Here is a 25,806-nt window from a genome sequence, read left to right as displayed (position 1 = left end):
AGTGGCCCAAGCCCCTGCATTATACAAAAATCATGTAGGCTGGGATGAGGACTCTCCTCACCAGAAAATACAGTTAGAAAATCAACCCACTGCACAAAGGCAGTACCCAGTTAAACAAGAAGCTGAAAAGCAAGTCAGGGAGATCTTAGATCAACTTGAATATCAAGGGGTGATTGAAACATGCACCTCACAAATGAACAATCCTTTGTTTCCTGTCTCCAAGCCAGATGATTCATATCGTCTAGTTTTGGACTACAGACATTTAAACTCCTGCTGTAAAACGTTTGCAGTACAAAATTCACACAGTGCAGCACTAATGAACAACATCGTGCGCAAAAAATATAAAACAACATTAGATAGCTCTAATGGATTCTTCTGTCAAAACATTGCACCTGAAAGCAAGTATTTGACCGCTTTCTTAATAATGGGTTCGCAAAAACAATTTTTGCTGACTCCCACAGGGATTCAAGAATAGCCCAGGATTATTCTCAGCAAGGGTAACAGAATTACTACAAATATATGATGATGAGGCATTATCATATGTCAATGACATCTATCTTACAGACGATGACCTGGAGGCTCACTTAAAAAGAGTGAACACCATAATTCTTGGTTTCGCATCAGAGGGTTACAAATTCAACTTTAAAAAGTCAAGAATTGCCCATCTAACAGTCCTATTTTTAGGATATGAATTATCAAGTGAAGGCAAAAGCCTGGCAGACAACTTCTTAGAGAAGTGTGCAGTACTCCAAGCACCAAAAACGCTGAAAATGTACAATCAATACTAGGCTTCCCGAATTTTGGTAGAACATATATTCTAAATTATGCAGAGAGGGTTAAACCTCTAGATGAATTAATAAAACCTGATTTCCGACCAATACATTGGACTCAAAAACACACAGAAATTTTGAGATCATTACAGACATGTTAACTAAAACAAAACTGCAAACACGCAAAAACGTACGCAACCTTGTAATCCGAGTCATCCAAGGGAGATGCCGATTCACATACCTGTCCTCTAATGAGGGAGAAACGGTACCTATAGCTTACAAATCACATTTGTACACTCAAGCTGAAATGAAATTCAGCTCTACAGAAAAAATTCTGACAGTGGTTCAAACTGCTGTAGCAAGAGAAAGAGCCCTAGCCCAAGGCAAGAGAATAACTGTTTATACAGCAGAATCAGCCTTTGAGGCATTAACAAGTCCACACAATCTGAATGCAGTGGCATTAGATCCAAAATGGATACAATGGGAAAATTCTCTTGCTACAGAAGACGTGAAATACTATTTTGACCCAAAAATGAAAAAACTAGATGATCTAGAATACGAACATGAATATCCTCTGCCAATTGGAACTTTACCTCTCGAACAATATACCTGTATAATCTATATGGACAGATTTGCGCACCATTACGATGTAGTAAAAATATCCTACAATGCAGCGTGCGCGATTGTTAAAGGTCGGTGGCGCTCTGGTAAATTCAAACCGATGATTACCAAAACTGAATCACTCAGAAACTGTTCAGCTCAGCGAGCTGAAATAAGATCTTTAAAGATGGCGCTTGAAAATGCCAATCGCGAATTCCCGACACTAATAGTGTGCGATTCGCATTACTGCGTCAAGTCATACAACAATGACATACAGACATGGAGCAAAAATGGTTACAAAGATGACACAGGTGTCACAATAAAGCATAAAACGCTTTGGGAACAAGTAGTTCTTTTACAGAAAGAACTACAAAAGACTCACGTGATACATACACTGAGTCATCAACGTGATGGCGTTCACGTTGCAGGGAATTTATTGGCTAACAGAGCCACAACGGCAGCGGTTTAGCTGGCTTCCGTAGCCACAAAAAAGCTTTAAAAAAAACACATAGGTGGAGAAACCATGCTGGCGGTAAAAGCGTCGTTAAAAAGCGATTATGCAGCATTACCTCTCATTTATCCACTCAGTAATACATACATAATTGATGCAAACTCCGTTCCTTTTGCTCAAATCCCTGGAGTGGGGGTTAGAGTAATTCCAAACACGAACCAGAGAGTTTTCTTGATTGAAGGCGCACACATGGGATTGGGTCTAAGGCACCAAGAGATATTGAAATCTATGATAGAATTACAATCACAATACTGGGGGCCGGGAATGAGCGTAGAAATTTACAAATTTGCAATAAATTGTAAAGACTGCAATAGAGATCGCAGTTGTGAACCGGACCAGACACCAGCCAAGACACCACTATTAGACAGCATCAGGCTATCTATGCGCAGATGTCCGACCTGATAAATGCGGTCCCATAATTATTAAGACTTGATTCACAAAAAATGTGGCCCCAGCGCTCGGCTGACGCCAGAACTGTTATAAAAGATTTGCGAGTCTTTATCGGCACATACGCAATTGGCATGCTACATTCTGACCAGGGTCCTGCGTTTAGCTCTCAAGCTTACAAAGAGGCCATGACCAGCATGGGCATTGCATTGCGGTACTCTTCTCCCTTCCATCCTGAAGGTAATGCGGTAGGTAGTGGAAAGAAATAACGTGACATAAAGCAATCTATAACAGCGAGGGTATTAGGTTCGGGTGATGGGTGGGTCAAACATTTAATAAGTGTCCAAAGTAGTCTTTAATAACATGGCAAGAAATTGTCTAGTAGGTATCAGTCCGAACGAACTTTTGTTTGGTACTAGAATGATTATCCAGGATCATCAAACTTCAGTGGTAGAAGAAAAACCCTTTGATATCAAAGATCGTTTGGCTGTTTTACAGGACTTGAATGAAACAAGAAAGAATCTAAGTAACATAATGTTTAAGCTAAAAACCACTGAAGAACCACCTGTCCCAGCAAGACCTGTCTGGATTCCAAAGATTGGGGACCTGGTCAGAGAAAAGGTTGCGGTGAAGAAGGAATTTGGGCCTTCTTACAGAAAAGCAGTACCGGTGTTAGCTGTCAGCAGAACAAGATCAGTAGTACTACCGCCACTTGCTGGTAAAAAGGAAAACAGAATTGTTTCCATCGACCTGGTGAAACCACAAACATGTGGCCAATAATAAATAGCAGGCCCAGTGGATTACCAAGAAATAGCAGAAGACCAAACTTTGCTACAATCCAAGAGGTTCAAACTGAGAGACTAATCACATTCGATAAACCTGCAGTAACTATGCAACAAAGCCATGGAACTGGTGCCTCTTGGAACCCAAATTGCAACGATTCCTGATGATACACCAATCTACAACGATGTAGCCTCAGACTGTACAAATGTAACAAAAGAAAATTCAAAGATCAATGGAAATTCGGAAGCAATCCCACCAATTGACAGAACTGCATCTGGCTATTTTATCAACTTTGATGACTTTTTCAATGATCCAAGTGAGCATGGAGACAAGCCAGCAACAAAAACTTTCAAAGAAAAAATAACCAAGCTTTTTCACCAACTAAAAGAAGCATATCTGATTTCACCATGAATTGAATTTTGGACTGTGTTAGGTGTACTTTTCCTCCTGCTTTGGCTCATCATGGTTTTATACTTGGGTAGATTCATTGATGGAAAATATAGTACAATGGACACAGCAAGTCAGAACATTAACTTGGTCCTAAAGTCTCACAGATCTTCTCACATCGAGAAAAGAGAACTATCATCAGTGAACATCACAGCCAATCCAATACCTGGGGGTATAGCATGGGACAGAACTGAATTTGAAATTTATGGCCCGATTGAGCTCTTGAAGTATCCACACCAGTTTAAGGTTTCCTTAAGTGATTTTGTGATACCAAGTTCTTTTTCTGATGATTGGGATTTTGAAAATATTAACAATATTATGTTTGATTTAGTAATGTCAGCTAAATTTACAGAACCTGATTATTTACAGGGTTCATCAAATTATGAAGAATTATACTGTTACAATCACTATGGTCATCACTATTTGCATAAATCTGCACAACCTAGAAATGTTTTTACTTATAACCAATGGGAACATTGTCCAACTCCACCAAAAGGAAGTTCAAAGACATTTTATGAGAAATTTCCCTACTTCTCAGGATTTAACAACAGTGATCCAGAAACGTTTTATTTTAAAATGTTAAATAAGACAGAAATGAAAACAATGTTGACAAATACTAAACTGATTTATTCTGAAAAATGTTATGACAAAATGTCTACATTTGGTTTTGAATTTTCGAAAAATAACATTGAAACAAAAACCATCTGGGGAACAAAAGACTGGCAGGTCAAATGTCTAGAATCATTATTTAGAGCCTGTTTGATCCCAGAACAAATAATATTCCTGAATGGTACCATTCAACAAACTACTTGTCTTAGTTTAGCTAAGAGAAAAGACTTAAATAAACCGTCTATTCCAAAGCCCATACCTGATAGTAATAGTACTACGCATGTGGAAATAGACATATCCCATATTTTTCACCAAAACAGAACAAATCCTGATTGGAAAACATGGTTGATCTGGCCAACAGACACAAATAACTGTCAAGATAGATTCCTGAACAAAAGACAGGGGTTCAAACTGACCAGGCCAGACCCAAGATATTCCCAGAGACAACATCCAGGGATAGTTACAACATACAAGGCCAGATGCTTATGCTGCTGAACTGTTCATCACAGGAAGAGGAGGATATAGTGTGATGCAGACATATGCCCACACAAAAGGCAGACCTTTCAGGAAACTACTGCTGCATAGATGTCACAGGGATGGCCCACCTAGTTCGCAGTAGATGCAAGCTGTCAATTGACCTAATAGTTGAAGACCTTACATCACTTCATAAGATGAGGTGTGGATTCAAAAGTCATTTGCTGTGGTTGTTTTAGCACTTTGGGGTTATAGTGATGGCTGTAGGAATTGGAATAACTTTCCTTATGGAAGTGCTAGTGTTGAAAATGTGCAGTGGATGTACAGTTTGCTGTTTATGGATTTGGTGGGTAATGAAATTATCATCTGGTACCTCTGAATGTGCTTCTTTGGGTAATCTTGGAGGTCCGATGCAAAATGTTGTTATTCATTGCTGCTTTGTTTAGTGGCATCTGTAATGGAATGAGGTGGGTAAGGTACGGCACAATAAACATGGGAGCTTTTGAGCAGATTTAACTCATATGCAACCCTCACTGTAGCTGCATAAATCTTCATTGTCACATATGATCACATGATGGCCCCTATCTGTGGCTAACTTTGCAATCCACAAACCACTGTAGTGTTACCAGTAACATGCCCAAAAATACACATTGGAGGATGATGTGTAGCTGCATGTGGTCTTGACTCCACCTTTCCTCATGCCTCCTACACTTTCAAGGCTGTATATTTGGATTTTGTCAATGATCGATTCATCCCAGTGTATCCAAATCAGCTGTGTTAGTTACCCTCTTCCAGCAGTTGCAACAACAACAAGGTGATGTACTGAATGCTTGAATTCATCTCAGCCACTGATAATCGCTCCGGCCACATCCCAATTCATCCTTTTCCCCCCACCATGACACCTCAGTTTCAGGGCCGAACTGGCTACCGGAGAGTGTGGAATGCTGCTGAGCTGGGGGCTGATTTCGTTCATGGAGACCTGCGTGTGCTAAACGAAATTAGTTTTGCTTAAATTATTTCAAAGCACACGCAGGTCTCCATGAACGAAAACAGCCCCCACCACAGTGAAATCAGCCCCCAGCTCGGCAGCATTCCAAACTGCCCAGTAGTCAGTCCGGCCCTGCTCAGTTTGGACCCAGCCATATGTAAATCAACCTTGACCCTGCTCCTCATGGGAACAGTCCAGCCTGAAATGCCAAGCTAGGTCCTCCCTGAACTGGAATACAAGCAACCTAGCACCAGTTTCTAACTGATAAGGACTAATTCACCAGGAATAGCTGGATTTAAGTGGCACAGGAAGCACGGGACCCACGTCTGGGCCTACTCATCACACTTAGGGCATCAACTGTAACAATAAGGTGAAGGATGGAATGTGAACTCACTCAGCCAGTTACAATTGCTCGTGCCGCATCCCAAGTGTTTGTGTACCATTGATGTGGCCTGCATATTTCTATTCACAGCTCTTTAATAGGTGTGCTACTACGTTCCCACATCATGAATAATGCAGGTAGTTAACTGCATGTGTTCTGCCTAATGGAATAATCGCTTCAAAGGAGCTGGGTAGGTTTTCTTCAGCAGATTGTCAAATAGATGACATGCTTCAAAGAGCAACTCTTTCATGGACACATAAACCATATTTGCATCAGTTTCATTCTGCCCATATTCTCCTTTGCGCTTTCCTGGGCACTGGCAATAGTGCAGCACTTTCACGTCTTGACAGTTGCTGGTGCAGGTGTTCGTTTTATTGTTGTCCATCAGTGGCCATATTTCCTGTGTCATTTCTACTCGGACTAATTGCACTGATTTAATTTGCTTTGCAGAGAAACTGAGATATTTGCAATGGTATTTCTACTTCTCCTGGAAGGTTTGCACCAAGGTATTCATAAACTTGAAATTGTTCACAACTTCAGCTATCAGTCTCTATGCTTGTTTTCTTTAGATGTTCATTTAGGAATTCTTCTGATGTTCGATTATTTCTTTTACAGCTATTTATTTGTGTACCTCTAGGGTTGTCTAGGTTGGTCTCAATATATTCTTGCTTCATATGCAGGTGTAAAGTTGCTCTATTTGTTTTTAATTTTCTTTGCTAATTTTGTTGGTTTGCTTAAATGTTTTTTTGTTTGATTCTGATTCATTACATTACCGTTCACAATAGGGACCAGCTACAGGGACATATTAAGACAATATCCTATTACTGAGAAAATGTTGCTCAACCCATGGTAACTATGGCACAAAGCCCTATTTTTCCCCAGTGAAATGCCTGATATATTTAAACAGCAACAAACAACATCAAAGAAAAGAAACCAACACAGTAAAGCAAAATAAAATGTCCAATCCCCAAAAGATTTAACAAGCAGAATGATAAAAATCGAGTTAAGGAAATCGAAAAATATGAGTATGAGATACAAAAAGCACCAAAATACACAAAGTGCTATATCAAATCAGTATTCAGAGTTGAGAGGGACCAAGGTGCGATTTCAGGCCAACTGTTAAAGAGTGAGAGTCAAATAAGCCTTCTGTGTTGCACCAGTCACATTTTTATAAATTGGACTTTGGATGCGAAAGTTGGTGAGGATACCTTAAAGTTGAATACGTCTAGGCTGGGCTCCCATAAAGACATTACATTTTGGTACCAAAAGTTGCAAGCAGGACAGAGATGTATTTGGTAACCACAGCTGGAGTGACTTGTATTTGGTAACCACAGCTGGAGTGACTTTCCCACCTTGTTTAAGTACCAAGTCCCACATTCGTATGTTCTCACTTTTTTGACTCTTATAAATCGCTATTGGGGCAAGGCAAAATTATGTAGTCTTTGATGGCTGAACATCGCCTGATTCTTCTTTTTTTATATTTCTCACCATAGCCCTAAACTTCTTTTTTTTAAAGTTTGAAGTTTATTATGCAATAAAAAACAATGAAAGGTAACAAGTACAAGAGAAAAACAATGGACGCTTAAAATGGGTATAAGAAATATGAGAAGGAGGGATTCAAGGGGGGGAGGGGGAAAAAGGGGGAGGGAAGAGGGATATGTCTATCCGACTATATATATATATATATATATATATATATATATATATATAAATTATTTCATTTCATTGTTCTTTATTTCGGTTAAACAACCTTAAAAGAATACAGTACAGTACAATTTTAAAACATTACAATACAATATACATATCGACACAGTCCCGGGTTAAAATAAAAAGGAAACTAGCAGCAGGTCCTTCGTAGTTAGATTAGCACACATCGAGGAACACATGATAGATGACAATTTTTTTTTAAAGTACTATAAAAACAGTAGAAAAAAACAAGGCACCAGGAAGACTAAGATCAGGCCAGTTCCTATTATCATTATTCTAGTTTAAGTTACTCTATTTAAGTACAATATAAATCTGAATCAAATTCAATTACATGCACCACTTAATAGTAATAATATCATGCCAATTGCGTTTATAGTTGCATATAGCACACACGTTCCAATGGGCATTACATATAAACAATTAGTCCGGGTAGAATAGAGTACAAATCAAGGTGAATTTCGGCTGCTATACTGCAATCATGCCAATTATTCTGCTTACATTTTATAGCCATTTCTCTTCCTGACTATTGCTACTGATAGGAGGAAGCGGCTCAAACTAAATACTATTGGGCGTGCAGTATCTCCTTTAAAGACTCTTTCGCCATCTTTAATGTGGCAAAGACCCAAAAGTTGGCATATGGGTTTTAGCCATTTTTTCCTTGCCTGTAAATAAGCGGGGCATATAAATAGTACATGGGACTCATCTTCCCTTAGGCCCATTTCACATAATTCACATAAATCAGGTCCAATACTACCTCTTGGTCCTTTGTTACAGTGCCATTTCAAAGTCCTAGATTTAATTTGAAGGGCACTATAGCGAAATTTTAAATATAACGATTTGGCCATAGGTGGGTAAATTTCATCCATAAAGGATTCTAATTTCATGTCTATTTTTAGTTCAAAGAACCTGAGGGTCAAAGTCCCCAGGTTGGAATATCCCAACACAGAAGGGCTGATTCCGATCCTGGAAAAACGCTGTACAAACTGTGGTATGGAGCGTTTTCTCCATACAACTCGTACTTGTAAGGAGGCCCCTACAACCTAGGAAGTACGATCCGTACAAATAGATGCACTCCATACAAATTGTAAAAAAGACCATACAACTCGTATATACAAGCGATTCCGATTCGGATTGCTCTGTACACGACGCTCCCATTTATTCCCGGCAGCAGTTTACAACCCGGCAAGTACGATTCGTACAAACGGCATGCGGTATGGCTCTTTTTTTACAAGAGCCAAAAAGTGCGGGAAAAGCCTTGTACGCCCCTAAAACAGTACGAGACAGACCCCCTTATGTACGCGTCAAACACCCCATGAATACAGGGGTACGGTGAGTATGCACAGTGCGTACGGATGACGCGGAAAGTGGGGTACGGTGCCTACATACGCGATGAAGGGGTACTGGTTGTCTACGCACCGTACAAGCACCGTACCCCAAAATCACCTGTGTACGAACCGTACCCCAAAATCTCGTATGTACGCACCATACCCCAAAATCGGCCTTGTAGGCACCGTACCCCAAAATCGCGTATGTACGCACCGTACCCCAAAATCGGCCGTGTACGCACCGTACCCCAAATTCACGTATGTACGCACCGTACCCCAAAATCGGCCGTGTACGCACCGTACCCCAAAATCGCATATGTACGGTATGTAAATGCGCGATGTTGGGGTACAGTGCATACACAGGTGATTTTGGGGTACGGTGTGTACATACGTGATTTTGGGGTACAGTGCGTACACGGGCGATTTTGGGGTACGGTGCGTACACGGGCGATTTTGGGGTACGGTGCGTACATACGCGATTTTGGGGTACAGTGCGTACACGGGCGATTTTGGGGTACGGTGTGTACATATGCGATTTTGGTGTACCATGCCTCGCATGTGGGGGGACCCCTGTACGCCTCATACCTCTATACGACCCGTACCCCGGTATGAGTCGTACCCCCAGAACGAGTCATACCAGGGTATGAGGCGTATAGGAGTTCACTTCGTTGCCCGGTACGAGTCATTCCCCGTATATAGGCCATTTTCCATACAAATCGTATTCTGACAAACTGGTACGAATCGTACTTGACGGGTTGGACAGCCTTTTTACAATTTGTCTTTTTTACAAGTCCGTGTCGTACAGCTTTTCCCGATCCGATTTTTAAGGATTGGGCCGATCTGTATGTATTTTTCCCGTACGAATCGTACTACACGGTTTGGAAGGGACTTGTACAATTTGTATGGAAAAAAACTACAAATCCTATTTGTATGGAAAAAAAAAATCCAGGATCGGAATCAGCCCCTAAGTCTTTGATATATTCCCAATACCTATTCTTAAGCAGTTTCTTAGAATTATTGGTGATCGAATCTGGGTCTGACCAAAAGCTACTTAACCCCAGCTTTGTAAACCACTTTTCAATGTAGGCCAACCATGCTAAGCGTGTGGAATTTTTTATTACCATTATCTCTTTTAGCGCCTCTCTATAGTCCACTAGCTCATCAGTGGACCAAAGACGAACACAATATAACAGTGGGCGTAATGCAACGTGGTCATCTGTCCGGCGGAAATTAAGGTCCCATAAAACCGGGGTAAGAGGAGTAGAGGCAGGTACACCTAAAAGCTGTCTAATAAATTTATTTTCCTGAACTAAGAATGTGCTTTTCGAAGCATGTCCCCAAAGTTCTACACCATAAAGGGAGGCAGATTGTGCTTTGTATTTGAACAAACTAATTGCTAGAGAGACTGATTTATAATAACTATTTTGGTGTTTCCTCAAATTACGGGCTTGATTCTGAACTAGTCTGATCTTTGAGGTTTCTAGTTGGGATTTCCATGATATTTTGCTATCTAAAGTGATACCCAGGTACTTAAAACTTGGGACTTCTTCAATTTTTTCATTATTTATGGTAAAAAATGTATTAAAACCTTTATGTGGGCTGATTGTCATGACCTTAGTTTTGGACAAATTAATTTCAAGCTTCTTGTCCAGACAATACATACAAAAATAATATATAAATTATATCAACAAAGTACAAGAAACATATCAATCACATTAAATTCACTGAATGCATAACAATTAAAGCATAAAAAAGGGCAAACGAGGCAATGAGATTCTTTATGGAGGCCTACAGACTTCATCAGCAGAATTGGCCAGGGACATGTTAGTGAGATATGTAGTCAAAGTGAGCCATAAGAGGTCTTTTTTGATGGCAAGTGAGACAGGAGAAACATAATTGGTATTAAACCTGTCATGAAAATAAACAGCATTCAACCATGCTCTAAAGGTGACTTTTTCTGCTTGCTTCCATTTGGACGTAATTAAGTGAAGGACTACTGCCAGTAATAAATCTAGTAATTTAACATTTGACAGGGAGTGGGGCCATTGAGGGGAAAGGGAACCTAAAAAGACATTGGAGAGGGAGAACGGAACAGAGGAGTTAAAATGTTTATTGATTTAGGACCAGACTGACTGTCAAAAGCGATATATAAGGGGACATTCAAACAGCATATGTTTTAAATCAGCATGAGTACAGGGGCAGGACCATCAAGTTGGGTTAGAGTCTGAGGAGAAAGAAGCCAGTTTAGCTGGAGTAAATAAAAGTTGTTGATAAACAAAATAAAGAGTTTGAGAGGTATTAGCTGATTTTATGAATTTTGAGCCATAGTTTATCCCAAGTAGAAATTGACAAGCAATCATTTAAATCCTTTTCCCAAGCTAATTCAGCCTTTGATTTGTCTCTATCAGAAGAGGAAAGTAGGGACTTATATACAGGAGAGGATGAAGGTGAGGAGATTAGTAAAGGGAAAAGAGTGGAACATTTAGAAGGCAAGTCAGGAGAAGATGGTGAAGAATGAAGGTAATGGATAAGTGAGGGTAGTAAAAGGTCACAATGAGCCTTGAAAGAAGAGGGTGTGAGAATTTCATTTGAAGATCAGGAAAGGGTTAAGGAACATTATCCAATAGTAATTGAGAAATCAAAAATAAACCTTTAATTCTCCAGGATTTCCAATAAATAGTGTGATTCTTAATGCGTAGTAAAGAATTATGCCAAATGGGTTGCTGATCCAGGGAAGAAGGAGAAGGATAGGATGAGGTAAGAGTGGAGTAATAAGCTTACGGGTATGTGAAAGAACAGGAGAACTAAAAGAAGCAATAGAGTTTGTAAATGCAAGAGATTCGCTAAAGTCAAAGTGAAAAAGAAAAGCTTTTTCAATAGATAACCAAATAGAAGGATGAGTACCAAGATCCGTGGAAAACCAGCGAGAAGATTGTTTTAAGGAAAAAGCATAGTGATAAGATTTGAAGTCATGAAACTTAAGACCACCAGAAGATTTGTCTGCTTTTAAAGAGGATAGAGCGATACGAGGTGATTTATTCTTCCAAAGAAATTTTGAGAGTAAGGAGTCAATTTTCTTAAAATAGAAAACCAGAATATGTACTGGAATTATTGAGAGAATATACAAAACCCGAGGAGAAAGCATCATTTTAATAGAGTCTAACTTGCCCCACCAAGAAAGAAAAAGAGGGTGCCAACGGTCAATATCATCGGATAAGGTTTTGATAATGGAATCAAAATTGAGTTTCAGAGTTTCAGAAATATTAGAAGCAAACCACAAGACCAAGTATTTAATTTTAGAGGGTTGCCAAGAGAAACCTGTTGGAGCAAAATCATGTTTGAGACAAGTTACATTAAGAGGAAGTATCTCACATTTGTCTGAGTTTAAACAATAACCGGACAGCCGGGAGAAAGAATCTGCCTGATGAAGAAAAGCGGAAATAGAAGAGAAAGGATTAGAACAATATAAAAGAATGCCATCTGCATATGCAGATAATTTAACATGAACGGTATCCATTTGAAAACCAGAGATAAGAGGATCCTGTCTAATCTTAGTTAAAAAAGGTTCTAGAGCAATTATAAATAAAAGAGGGGATAGTGGACAACCTTTTCTTACTCCTCTGGAAAGGGAAAAATAATCAGAAGTCTTACTATTTACAAAAATAGATGCCTTGGGGCCAGAATATAATAAAGAGATGAGGGAGATCAATTTTGAAGGTAGACCTATCCAGTCTAAGGCCTTAAACATAAATTCCCAGCCAATTCTGTCAAAAGCTTTCTCAGCATCTAAAGCTATAGCTGAAATAGGGTAAGAAAGAGAAGCAGCTTTGCTAAGAATATTAAAAAAGATTCTTGAGTTATCAGAAGATAAACAACCCTTCACAAAACCCGATTGCTCGGGCCAATAAGACGAGGTAAAATAGGGTCAATGCGGAGGGCGAGAATTTTTGCAAAAATCTTATAATCAAGATTAACTAAAGAGATTGGGCGATAGTTCTTGCAAAGGGATGGGTCTTTATTATCTTTTGGAATCAAACAAATCATGGCTTCTTGAAAAGTAGCAGAAGAAGAACCGGAAATAATGAAGTGATTAAAAAGTTTTAAAAGGTTGGGGAGAAGTATGGTGGCAAAAGTGGTATAGAATTTGATAGTAAATCCATCTGGACCAGGTGCTTTCCCCTTTTTTAACACAGAGACGGCATGAGAAATCTCAGCTAGTGTAATATCTTTATCTAAAGAGTCAAGATCAATTGAAGATGAAGAGGGAGATGGAAGATTTTGAAAATAGGAAGACAAATCTTGTGAAGAAGGGTGTTGTTCCGGAGTATATAAATTGGTATAAAAGGAAACAAACTCATTCAAAATATCACTGTCTTTAAACAGTGTAGTACCAGTGGAGCTCTTTATGGATTCTATCTAAGTTCGACCTCGTCTTATATTCAGATAGTTTGCTAGTAATGTTCCCATTTTTTTTGGCCTCCATAGTAACGGGAACTACTTCTTAAAAGATAGGACGAAGCCGCCTCTGTGGATAATTTATTAAAAGTAATTTTTGCATCAATAAGCTTCTTTATGGATGAATCAGTATGTGATTTATAGTAATCGAGTTCAAGTTGCTTAATGTTGGTAAGCATCTGAGTGGATTGAGCTTCAAAAACCCTCTTTTTCTTAGAAACAAAATTCATTATAAACCCTCTTGCAGCAGCTTTGAAAGAGTCCCAAATCATTACAGGAGAAGAGAGCGGAGTGGAATTCAAGGTAAAAAATTCTGACATAAAAGCGTTAAATTGGCCCATTAAGTTAGGATCATTCAACAAAGCATTATTAAAACGCCACCTGCCAGCATGAGGAGTAAAGGGAAGGAGGTCAAAATCAACTAAAACAGGGGCGTGGTCAGAAATAAGAATAGAACCAATTTCATAGTGTAGTGCCTGTTGAGAGAGGGATTTACTAATAAAAAGGTAATAAATTCGGGATTGTGAGTAGTGAGGGGGGTAATAAAAGCTATCTTCTCGAAGGTCTGGGTTACATAATCTCCAAACATCAATTAAAGATTTATTGCGAATGGTGGAAGTAAATTGTGTATGCATCTTTGCATTAACAAATCTCACAGAGGAATTCCTATCTAGTATGGGATCCAGAACCTGGTTACAATCCGCTCCAAACACAATGTACTCATCGTCAAATAAAAGAAGCTTATCAGAAATATGAGTCCAGAATACATTATCAACAGTCACTGGTGCATAAACATTGAAAAAGACTATGGGAATCTGATTAATGAGGAGTTTAAGAATTGTCCAACGGCCTTCAGAGTCCGATTTTTGATGGGTCACTGAAATATGAAGCTTTTTGTGACACAGAATAGAATACCATTCTTCTTACCTAGAGCTGGGGAAGAAAAAACATTGCCTTCTCAACATCTTTTCAATTTAGAAAGTTATGTATCCGACAAATGGGTTTCCTAAATTAAAGTGATATCCACTTTCAATCGAGCTAAATGGGTTAATACCTGTTGCCTTTTTATAAGATTATTAATCCATTTTAACATTCCATGTAACAACTCTAAGAGCAACTATTAAACTTTACATGAACATCTAATAAATATACAGTGAAAAGTGTATAAATGCAGTGTTGAAAGAAAAAAGAATGAAAAGAAGCAACGATAAAAGAACCAGGTGAAAATAGAGCAGAAAAGTAGATAATGTAATAATAAATTGTATGAAAGGAGAAGAAAGGAGGAAAGAAAAGGGTAAAAGCAGTTATATATATGAGCAGTAAATGAGCATATGATGGTTAGAGAAAATAAAATACAAAATAGAGGAAAATTGTTGGAATAAAAGAAAAGAGGTATAAAACATTAAAAAATAACAGAGTATATGAAATGAAATAAAGAGCAAGAAGAAAAAAGAATTACAAAGAAGAATCAAAAATGGAGATAAATAAATTCTAATACAGGAAGAGAAAGAGGTAAACACATAACGTACAACATAGGGATAGGAAAGGAAAACAGAAAGGAAAAACTGAACAGGGGGTAAACAGACAATACAAAGGGAGCATTTGAAGCAAAAAAATCATAGCCAAAAGACATACCACAAAGAGACAATAAAGATGGGGATGGTGGAGCCACATGGGGGAGGGCCTCCGAACGGAAACTCCAGGACAACGACGGCAAGGAGGATGTATCCAGGAACAAAGAATGAAATAAACCAAGGGACCACAGTTCATACCTGATGAAGAAGAGAAACAAAGAACAAGTTAACAAAACACCTTACAAAGTTTGACAAATTACAATAAAAGGAAACAAATTACTAAAAAACGAACAAGACATAAATCATATAACCAAAGTCAAGAAAAACAAGACATTTATGATCTAGATATATCCATGGAGACTTGTCCACAGGAGTGCAAAAATCGCTGAAGAAGTACAGGATCATCAAAGGTCGTTGTTCTGTTGTTATAAGTCACTTTAAAAAGACACGGATGGAAAAGACCATATCGAGCATTGAGACTGCGAAGCGTAGGTCTCATATCCAGGAATTCTTTCCGACGATCTGCAGTTACTTTAGCATAGTCTTGGGCAAAGAAAAGGTTAGATCCAAGCAAAGAAATCTTTCCTCGTTGTTTGGCAGCGTGAAGCACCTTGAGCAAGTCAGTATATTCCAAAAAATATAAAATAACTCCTCTAGGCTTTGCTAAAAAAGGTGAAGTGTGAGAGCTTGTCGCAAGCGATGAGCACGTTAAATGTTCAAAGGAGGATTATCAGGCAGGCCAAGAAGAGAAGGCAAAAAGGATTGAAAAAAGGAAATTGGTTTAGACCCCTCAAAACCTTCAACCAAACCATAAATGTGTAGGTTGTTGCGTCTATTACGATTTTCCAAATTTTCAAGCTGTTGTTTCAAATTATCAATCTCTTTGTTCATGAGAGGAATCTGTGAGGGCTTCCTCAGCTGAGTCAACTCGAGTCTCTAAGTCCACAACTCTTTGTTCAGTATGGGACCAGTTGTCTTCGAGGTTTTGCAGGCGTAAATTAGTTTCTGCCATATACGGTTTAAGAGCGCAGATTTCTTCAAGGAGGAGCTCCATGGAAATAGAAAATGAGAAATTGGTTGGAGAAGGTGGATTGACCTTAACTCTTTTGCCTGACGTAGTTGCCATGGCAGATGGTAACTTAGAATTCTGTTTAGGGCGAGTGGCCGGAGAAGCAGAGTTCTTGGCATCAGCAAAACCAGTTATGGTATAATCCATGTTGTCATGGAGGACTGAAAAAGGATTCAAATTGGCTGTAAGTGAGCTGCTAGCATGCTGGGCACCATTTTTATTACCACGAGGCATGGCCGTGGAAAAGGAGTAATCAAGGCACCTTTCAATAGATTTGCTATGGAAACAGTACAAATAATATTCCTCAAGAAATGTAAGACTGTTGTGGTAAAATTAATTCACAACATTGAGGTGAAAATAGCCAGCAATTTCAAAAATGCGTGCTGCTAGAAGTACTGCTTAATTCTAGAGAGAGGGGTCAAAACAGGGCAAAAAATGCTCTGACTATGCCCAAATAAGCGTCATATGAGAGGAGTAACCTTTTGCAATAGTTACCGGCATCACAAAAACAAAGGCGTCTGAAGAGAAAAACGAAAAAAACTAAATGGCGGCCGCAACTCTGATGAGCCGTGTTAGAAAAGAAAAGTCAGAAAGGCATGACAAACTTGAAAATTCAGGCTCCCCATTGATGGCATAGCGTAGCGGCACTGTTCCGACATGCGCACGGCCAAAATTACGGGTCCAGCGACAAATGTAGTACCGTGGAAGAACCGCCTCACTAACGTCGCCGCAGAGCTCCGAGGAAAGGCGGCCATCACCGAAGGCTCCAAAGCCACGCTCCCATAGCCCTAAACTTCTAATGATGAAAACATTTAGACCCCACTTTAGGGCAAACACTACTATTGAATTCACTACACAGTTATGCACATTATGGATGACCTGCCCTGGAGACACCAACTGACATCTCACTGCAGTCAGTGCAGAGTCTGTGCTTTTCAGTGCTCCAAAGTTGGTCCTATTGATGGAGGGCAACAACTTGCACTTCTTGGTATTGAAGTGAGATGTATATCATTGATTCATATATCCCTCACGTCTGAGAGGGTCTTGGTATAGGATGAGTCAGGTCTCTTGTTCAAATACAAAGACCCACTCTCAGGGAGGGATCACAGGGCTTCTTCCCATAATATACGTAAGTCTTCAGCCCTGAAGTGTAATGAAACTGTCACCTGTTTTTAGACTTTTTGAAACCTTTAGAGAACTTTTTCTTGGTTAACTTTGCCCCCTTTTCTTCTTTTGTTGGGAGTGCATCAACTATATTTGGGGCACCTCCCCCACCTGTTGCCTTTTTGGACACCCTGGTGTTAATCTAGATATTAGTATATCTCGTAAGATCCATAAGGTCAGTGAGCTTGAAATGTACCAGATGCTGAAAGAACTTCATAAAAGGGTTACTCAAAACTTGCTTCTTCATAATTATGTTATGCAGGTCATTATAAGTTATTTGGTGTCCTTCACCTATCCCACCAGTGATTCCTGTAAAGCATCAACAAATTACTCCCATTTCTGTTGTAATTCTTTTGATGGAGTTCCTACCCATCCTGCAATAACTTTCAGGGGTGTTTCCAAACCTCACCTCCAACTGTTGGGTTTGCTCCATCACTGCTTTCTCATCTATGCTTCCTTAAGCACAAGGGCTGCATCCCTTACCTGAGTAGGTAACTTCCTCAAAATGATGGGACAAAATGATACTACTTTAAGTACTCATAAATGCCTTTGTGAATCAGCCCTGAAATGTCCACTTCATTTTTGTAAAAATGCAAAGAGGGCACAGTCTTTTGAGCTTGTACTAACTGCAGATGAATATTCCCTGAATAGTCCCATTTTGTTTTGTGTCCTGTTCACTAAGGCATTTGGGAGTATGTAAAGTAGTACTATAAGAGTACATCTTTATATACCCATAAAAGCCTGTGTGATTTGCCCCCAATATATTTTGGAAAGTGAGGTTTTGAGTGTCCCACTGGTAGTGCTTCGCTTATCAGTCTTTTTCTGATGCCAATCAGTACTCAAGCCCTTCTTTTTCTAGATTTACTCATTAGGCAGCATAACATTACACTCCTCCAAGGCTAGTTATTTCTCTTCAAGAGCAGGGGCTGTTTTATCTAACCACCAGATAGCTGTTTCCAGAGCAAGATTTGAAACTGCCTTCCGTAGCTCTACAGTAATGGCAGTCATAAAATATGGCGAATAAATTGACCTGCACCCCAACCATGGTTTAACACAATATGCATAAACATTTTGCATGGAAATTATAGCTACTGTATCAGCACCTTATGGCATAGGGTTCTGTGGTTGGTGTACACAGCCTCAAACGTTCACTCTGGTTGAAGCACAATACATGAGACCGAAAATCTCTTCCAAGTACAGCTGGTGGTCAATGTTAACCTCAAGCTTGAGGTATTATATTGAGATCAGTATGATTTACTATGACCCAACATGCAGGTATGGGCAACTACATTGTTGCATGAGCCTTAAATTGTTACTTCTCAAAATCAAAAACAACAGTTGATGAACAGAATGCAGAACAATGCCATACATTCACCCCAGTACAGAGATCTGGGCCTAAACCCATCGTTTTTTGCTCACCACACCAACCCAGTTCAGACATGGCCATATGCAAATCAGCCATGACCATGTGCCTCATGGGAACAGTCCAGCTCGAACTGCGAAGCCATGTCTTCCCTGGACCGGAATCAAGCATCCTAGGACCGGTGTCTGGCTATCACCCATCATCAGCCAGGTTAGCTTGACTCCAGTGGTGTGGAGAGCACAGGACTCAAGGCTGAGCATACCCGTCCCACTTGGGGTGACAAATGCAAAAACAACAGTTGATGGATAGAATGCAGAACAATGTCAAACATTCCCACCATCTAAAAATCACCAGTCGGACCACAACATCTGCACTGGAGATTGTACAAGAAGGAAGTAAAACAATATTGGCAATTAAGGAGTGAACTTGACTTCAGAAGGGCCATGTTATAAGGAGATAAGTGTAATGAATCAACATTAATTCAACTAAATTAGTGAATTTTGCTGAAGAGAGGATTTTAAGTTGCCTTCTACCCACTATTTCAAGCAAATTTGCAGAGATTCCCTAGTGCTGGCAAACATTCCCCATCCGTGATGCAGGAGTCAATACTCGGAGTGGGCATTACTCGCGTAATTCCCTGTAACTATTTGAAATTAACAAAAAAATCTGAGACATTATAAGGAATTACTCTTAGAGCAAAAATGCCTCCTTGCATCCAAAATCAATCTGAGGATGCAAGTTGTGCTAAGAAATAGAACTAAATGCAACAGTATACAAATAGAAGCACGAGCAGCCGCTCGCTCATGATAAATATGCTCTTGTGGTAGGATTTTCCCCCACCTTACTCCTGGCACTTTGCACTAGTTTCTGAGCACAAAATTCACGTTTGCATCCAAAATGAACATCAAAATGAATTTTGAGCTAAGAAAATAGTGCTAAATGCAAAACAACATGAAAAGCAGGGAGATCAACCGTTTGCATGTACTAAATTTGTTTCTGTTCTAATCCCCCCACCCATTACTCTTCAAACTCTCATCATTATGAGACCGGATGTAATCGGATAATTATTGGTAATTGTTGACCTGTCAGCCTTACACTGGTCTTCCCCCAAACCTTTTACCTTCTTACCTCCAATTTTTTTTGGATTTCTTTTTTGTTGGCCATAGGATTCTGTGCATTTTACAACTGCTAACCAGTGCTAAAGTGCTTGTGCTCACATGGTTACATGAGCTTATACCAAATTGGTATTTTTAATTTACTTGCAAGTCCCTTGTAGAGGGTTATGCCATGTACCTAGGTCCTCTAAATGAAATGTTACTAGTTGGCCCATCTTTGGGGAGAACTATAATGTTGGCTTCTGCCATTGAGTCCGTTATACTGCCTGAACTAGCAAAATTGTTGAATGTTGAATATCTTCAGCATGGTTGGTTGTAATAGGGATGTAGATGTTTTGTATGATAAACCTTCTTTAATGGTATAATCGGATTTTACATTACAACTTTGAAGATGCAACTTTTAGAACGTTATAATTTTCCTGCCCCTAACCTTTTTGCGCCTGCAGCCTATCTTGGGTCAGATGACTGGGTATACCTGACATTTAGAATTTGTGAATTTCTTCCACACAGTCACACAACAGAGGGATTAGGTATGCCTCACAGGTCCATCTGTTGGCAGGATGGGAGGGCGGAGCCGAGCACAGACTCAATAACAGCTAAAAAGACTGTGCTGTTCCTTCTCACAACTGGCCTAATAACCCTGTATTGTCACTGCAGCCAGTTTGATGTCAAGGCCCGGGAGTCAGCAATTTCCATGTACTTCAAAGAACCTTTTCAGAAGCTTCTCCAACTTTCCAGAGGATAGGCACCAGGGTTTTATACAGGACCTTCAGACCCACTCCTCAGTTCTCCACTGGACTTACAGAAGGACTCTCAGAGGACTCCCTACTGCAATGGCCTGCTATGTAACCTGAAAAACTGCTGCTGTACCTGGGAGGACTGATTTTCTGCCTGGAGCCTGCCTTGAACCCTCAGATTCCAGCCCTACTGATGAGCCATGCATCATCACCTTCACCCAGGATTGCCAGAAGTGACTCCAAGGGTTAGTTTGCTTGCCTCCTGTTTGTAGCCACATGGACATACAAGGCTACTGCCACCTTGAACCCGCACCTGGACCCAGGCTGGGTGAGTCCTGAAACTGCAAGATGTGCCCCGCCAATTCTGGAGCCTCATTTGTGGTGTTTAAAGGTGCCCTGAATGCCAATTTCCAAAACTGAGGTCTTAAACAAGATTTGGTCAAAAATTGCCCCGAGAACCAGGAGGCGACCAGGACCAAGCTGCTCTCTTATCTACCTGGTACATCGCCAGTCAGATTGGCATCTTGACTTGTCCTGCTACACTCTTCTCCGCAGTAGAAAATCCATTTCAGCAGTCCTTAGCCAAAGGGGTATCTGACCCCTTGGAAATGCCTTCGGCTAAAACCTCTGCTTTGTCCCACTGGAGTTTTTCGACTTTTATTTTGGCAACTAAGTCCCAAAAAGGGAATCTTCACTGCAACTTGGATCCCCGGCCATCCAACGATGATGCTCCCTGCTCAGTAACCCATGTAGCCTTTCCCCCCTGAACTTTATCATCCCAGACATTTTTCTTTGACATTTTTTCCAAGTCCGATGGCAGGCACTGAGAGGCCCAATCCATTTCTAATACCCGAACAACACTCCATCGTGGTCGGTCTTAACTTTCAACTTTGGCCCTGTCTCACATGACTAGATGCTTGCGGTTGGTGCTTTGATCTTTTAGGCTCTAGTTTTTACTAAAATATCATAACTTCAGATAAGATTTTTGTTTGTTTTGGTGTCAAATATTTTATTAAAATGTACTCTATTTTTCTAAATTTTGTTCAGATTTTTCTTGTGTTTTCACTTTATTACTGATTGTTTGCTGCCTACATTCTTTACACATTGCCTCTAAGTTAAGCCTGACTGTTTTTTGTGCCAAGCTACCCAGGGCTAAACACAGGTTAATTTTGTGACTTTTTGTGGTTCACTGTGTAGGGAATTGTGTCTGCTGCTTGACCAAGGCTCACATCCCAGTCAACAAACAACCAAATTTCTCAAGGTAGTTCTTTGCCAAATAGTAATGCTGAATTGCCAAAATTACTATGATTCCTCCAACATAATTAAAATTACTTGCAGACATAGTCACTACTTCATTACCCTTTTTGTGCTGATGAATAACTTCTTCAAGTTGATCGTAAGTTGATTATGTATTAGATATGAAGACTGGTGTGAGAAGTTGGCCTGGCATATTCTGTCCACTATTCTAGTGGGCACCTCGCACCAGTCCAAAAGACCCCTCATTGATGGTAGGTTTAAAGACAACCTATATAGAAAGCTATCCTAGTGGTAGCTGTGGAGAGCAGCCTTCAGGCTAAGTCTTGAAGGGATGTAAAGCAGCTTGTTTTACCAGTCTATAATCTCGTGAATGACCAAATGAAAGGAGAACCACACCAGGTTTATATATAAAATATATGTATTTATTCTAAACAGATACCTCTAGTCTCGTTATGAGGCTAGAGGCAAAAGTACATTCAGTAAACTTATTTAGCACACAGTAGATCCACAGGGGACACGAGCAGCGTCAAAACACAGCCGCAAATCACCATTAACTTCCTTGGGGAAAGTCGCGGTTGGAATTTTAAAGATTAAGGACACTTAGAAGAGGACTTGGAGCAAACCCGGTTAGAACTAGGAGGTTCTAGAGTCAACACCCCCGAGAGCACTGGAGTACTCGAGTTACCTCACCTGGGCGAGCCAGGTGCATACGTGTCTTTTCGTGTCGGGTTTTGTCATCAATATCAATGGCGATCTGCTGCTGGCGACCAAGTCGAAAGTGTCTGGGTGGAGCCAATGTTGAATCAGAGATGTGAAGAACCTGAAAGCAGAGGGGACAGAGTTTGGGTCACTTGCCAGTGACCAGGAAGGCAATGAGTGGATGTCCACTGATGTCGGGTGATTTCAGGTGAAGAGGGTGAAGCTTGACTCTTCAGCCACGAGGACAAGGAGGCGTTGAGGACAACCAGGAGCTGGATCCGAGTTATCCCATGAAAGATGTCAAGTGCTGCTGTGTCAGTTTCTGGATTGGGCCCAACAAGCCTTGGCAACAGCAATCCATGCTCTTGTATAGCATTTTAGGACCCTAGTGTAATTTTCCTGATTCATCCCCTTACATAGGTATAAATCACCATATCCTTATATAGGCATAGAAATCTTAACCATATTTAGACATAGCTCATGCAGTCCAAATACGGCATGGCTACCTCCGCTGGTTCCGAAAATCCACAACGATTTCTTGGAAAACTCGGCTTCAGTTAGGGACTTCCCCTTGCTTGAATATTGATTTGTCCAAGAACTTATGGAGTTTTGAAAGAACTGAAACTCTTTGATGACATTATTATGTCCAACCTTACATCAAACTCGGCACCTTCAAGGTATAAATATGCCCACACTTGCCCAAGCAAACACACAGTGGTTTGGAGCAGTTCGACTATCTACTTGCCCGACGCATCCTGCTGCAGCAAGTGCCGAAGGAAGCCGACCCTCCAGCAGACGCACTGAGAGAGACGCTGTCTTTTCTCTTGCCGAGAAATCCAGCTCCAGTGTTTCCAAGCTCCCCTTGCGGGGTGTTGGGAAATCGAGTCCTGATACCAGGCCTCCTTCATTCTGAACCAAGGTTCGGAGCTGATTAGACCCTAAGAGAAATCTTGGATAGATTCTTGGCAAACAGAATACTAAACTTATGCTACACCACACTTACTTCTTACCTCGTACTAGACTTAGGTTAGGTACATCGGCGTAGGCGTATTTTAGAAGCACCAGTTGAGTACTTTTAGTCTTTATTTATTCGAACATGTATTTTAAGGCTTAGAAACTATACCATGCAGACCAGCAAGGTCTGAGGGACTCACCCTTTGAATGGGAGTCAGGGTTTTTCTGGAGCAACCAGGGAAGTCCAAGAAACAGAAGAGTTACCTTTGTGGGGACCCACCAGTCGACGGACCAGGGTTTGCGAAGAGAGCCTCGTGTAGAAATGCTAGAAGCAGGCCCACGGAACACTCGTGGAATGTAGGCCCACATTCTTCAGTGCAGATGGTGCTCTGGACTTGGACTACAAGTAGCCCAATGCACAACTTTGGGAAAGCTCGGGAAGTTGATGCACTAGCAAATATGCATAGTGTCCAGGAATTCCGGTTCCACGTCACTCGTGAGGGCTGTGGGTCTCAGCTTTGCTGGGATCTCGTGTTGGCCTCTGAAAAGTCTGGAAATCTGTGTCCTGCGTCACAAATCCATCGGGATCCAGCAGGAGACTTGGAAATGCAGACCGGCAGGATTCTTCTTCGGTGCCTGTTTGAACAGGGGAGTCACTCCTTGACCCCAAGGGAGATTCTTCCGTCATCTAGTCGATGTAGAATGTCAAAGTTCCAGGATATATATTGCAGAGTTTCTTTCCAGGTACAATCTGAAGTCCTAAGGACTGAGTTCCCATGCTAAGGTAGGGGGTTGGACATACTCTGGGGACCCACCTATGGGAAGATCCAGGGAGGGGGTGCTTACACCCCTTTCCCTTTGTCCAGTTTCGTGCCAGAGCAGGGGTTGAGCGCCCCTGCCACCGGTTTGAACTGGGGCATGCACAGGGACACCAAGGTTGTCCCCAGCACTGTCTGAAAAGCATTCTATGAAAGCACCCATACACTAAAGCCTGTCTGGAAGGTGGTTACACCTCCCTGTGACAGGAAACCTATTGTCCAGGCCTCCCCTGCTGGAGTTTCGTCCAGCAGCAGGAGGTCAGACCCGTGTCTGTGGCATCCATTTTATGATGCCAGGGCTCTTTTAAACTATTACCTGTTAGGTATGTGTGTACATGTCTTCTCCCTCTTGAAGGGTGGAATACTACCCCTGCCGCCAGAACTGGTGGAGGGTAGGATTCCAAAGTGTTTGACACCAAACACGACATGTTTCCATGCAGCCATTCCAAAGTTAGCATTTACCGCAAGGTTATAATGCACTTAAGAGTATATGGTCTGGCTGCATCACAGAACTGCCTCAGAGAATTGATTCCAAAAGCTGCAGAGGGGTCCTGCTCATGCATGGGCACACTCTCACACAAAACCAAGCACTCTGCCTTCAGGATTGATAAGGCCTGCCAAAGGAGTGATTTATAGATTTATATGTGTCAGTGATTAAAGGTAGATATAGGTAACCTATATCTTAGTACGGGGTGCATGAACCACCTTACCCAGGCTGCTGTAGCAGACCTGTGGTGCCATTTTGGAACGCTTTCTAGGGGTGGCATACTATATGCTTCAGCCCCTGGTAGGTCTCTGGGGTACCTCTGCCCTTAGTACCTAAGGTACCATATACTAAGGGCTCACAAGGGTAACCCAGTAACCAAACTGGAGTATACCAAAAGTACATGCAATCCGTTTAGAGAGGAAGCAGCTAGGCTGGGTTCCTGGATAGCAATAGACCAGCAAAAAGTGGGGTAGCCATAGTAAGCAGATCTTAATCTCCCAAACAGCCCCCCCAAACGCAGGGATATTAAACTAACCTTGACCAGTTGAGTCTTCATGTTCTAAGTGGAAATATCTAGAGAGTCCATCTGCATTGGCATGGTTACTCCCAGGTCTATGTTCCACTGTATAGTCCATCCCCTGTAGGGAAATAGACCACCTCAAAAGTTTGGGGTTTTCACCTTTCATCTGTTTTAGCCCTAAGAGGGGCTTATGGTCAGTCTGAACAGTGAAGTGAGTGCCAAACAAGTATGACCTCAATTTCTTCAGAGCCCAAGCCACATCAAAGGCCTCCCTCTCAATAACTGACCAATGTTTCTCTCTTCAGGGGTCAGCCTTCTGCTAATAAAAGCTACTGGCTGGTCCTGACCTTCATCATTCAATTGTGATAGCACAGCCCCTACCCCCAACTCAGATACATCTGTTTGGACAATGGATTCTCTGGAGTAGTTAGGACTTTGCAGAATTGGTGCAGTGTATATGGCCTTCTTCAGGTCATCAAACGCCTTTTGACAGCTGACTGTCCTCTGAACTTTCTTAGGCATTCTCTTAGAAGTTAAACATTAAGGGGTGCCACAATCGAACCGTACACCTTGACAAATCTCCAGTAGTACCCAGTCAGGTCCAGGAAAGC

The sequence above is a fragment of the Lissotriton vulgaris genome, chromosome 3_1, assembly GCF_964263255.1.
Source record: "Lissotriton vulgaris chromosome 3_1, aLisVul1.2, whole genome shotgun sequence".
In the NCBI taxonomy this organism is placed as follows: Eukaryota; Metazoa; Chordata; class Amphibia; order Caudata; family Salamandridae; genus Lissotriton; species Lissotriton vulgaris.
This window is presented reverse-complemented; position numbering follows the sequence as displayed.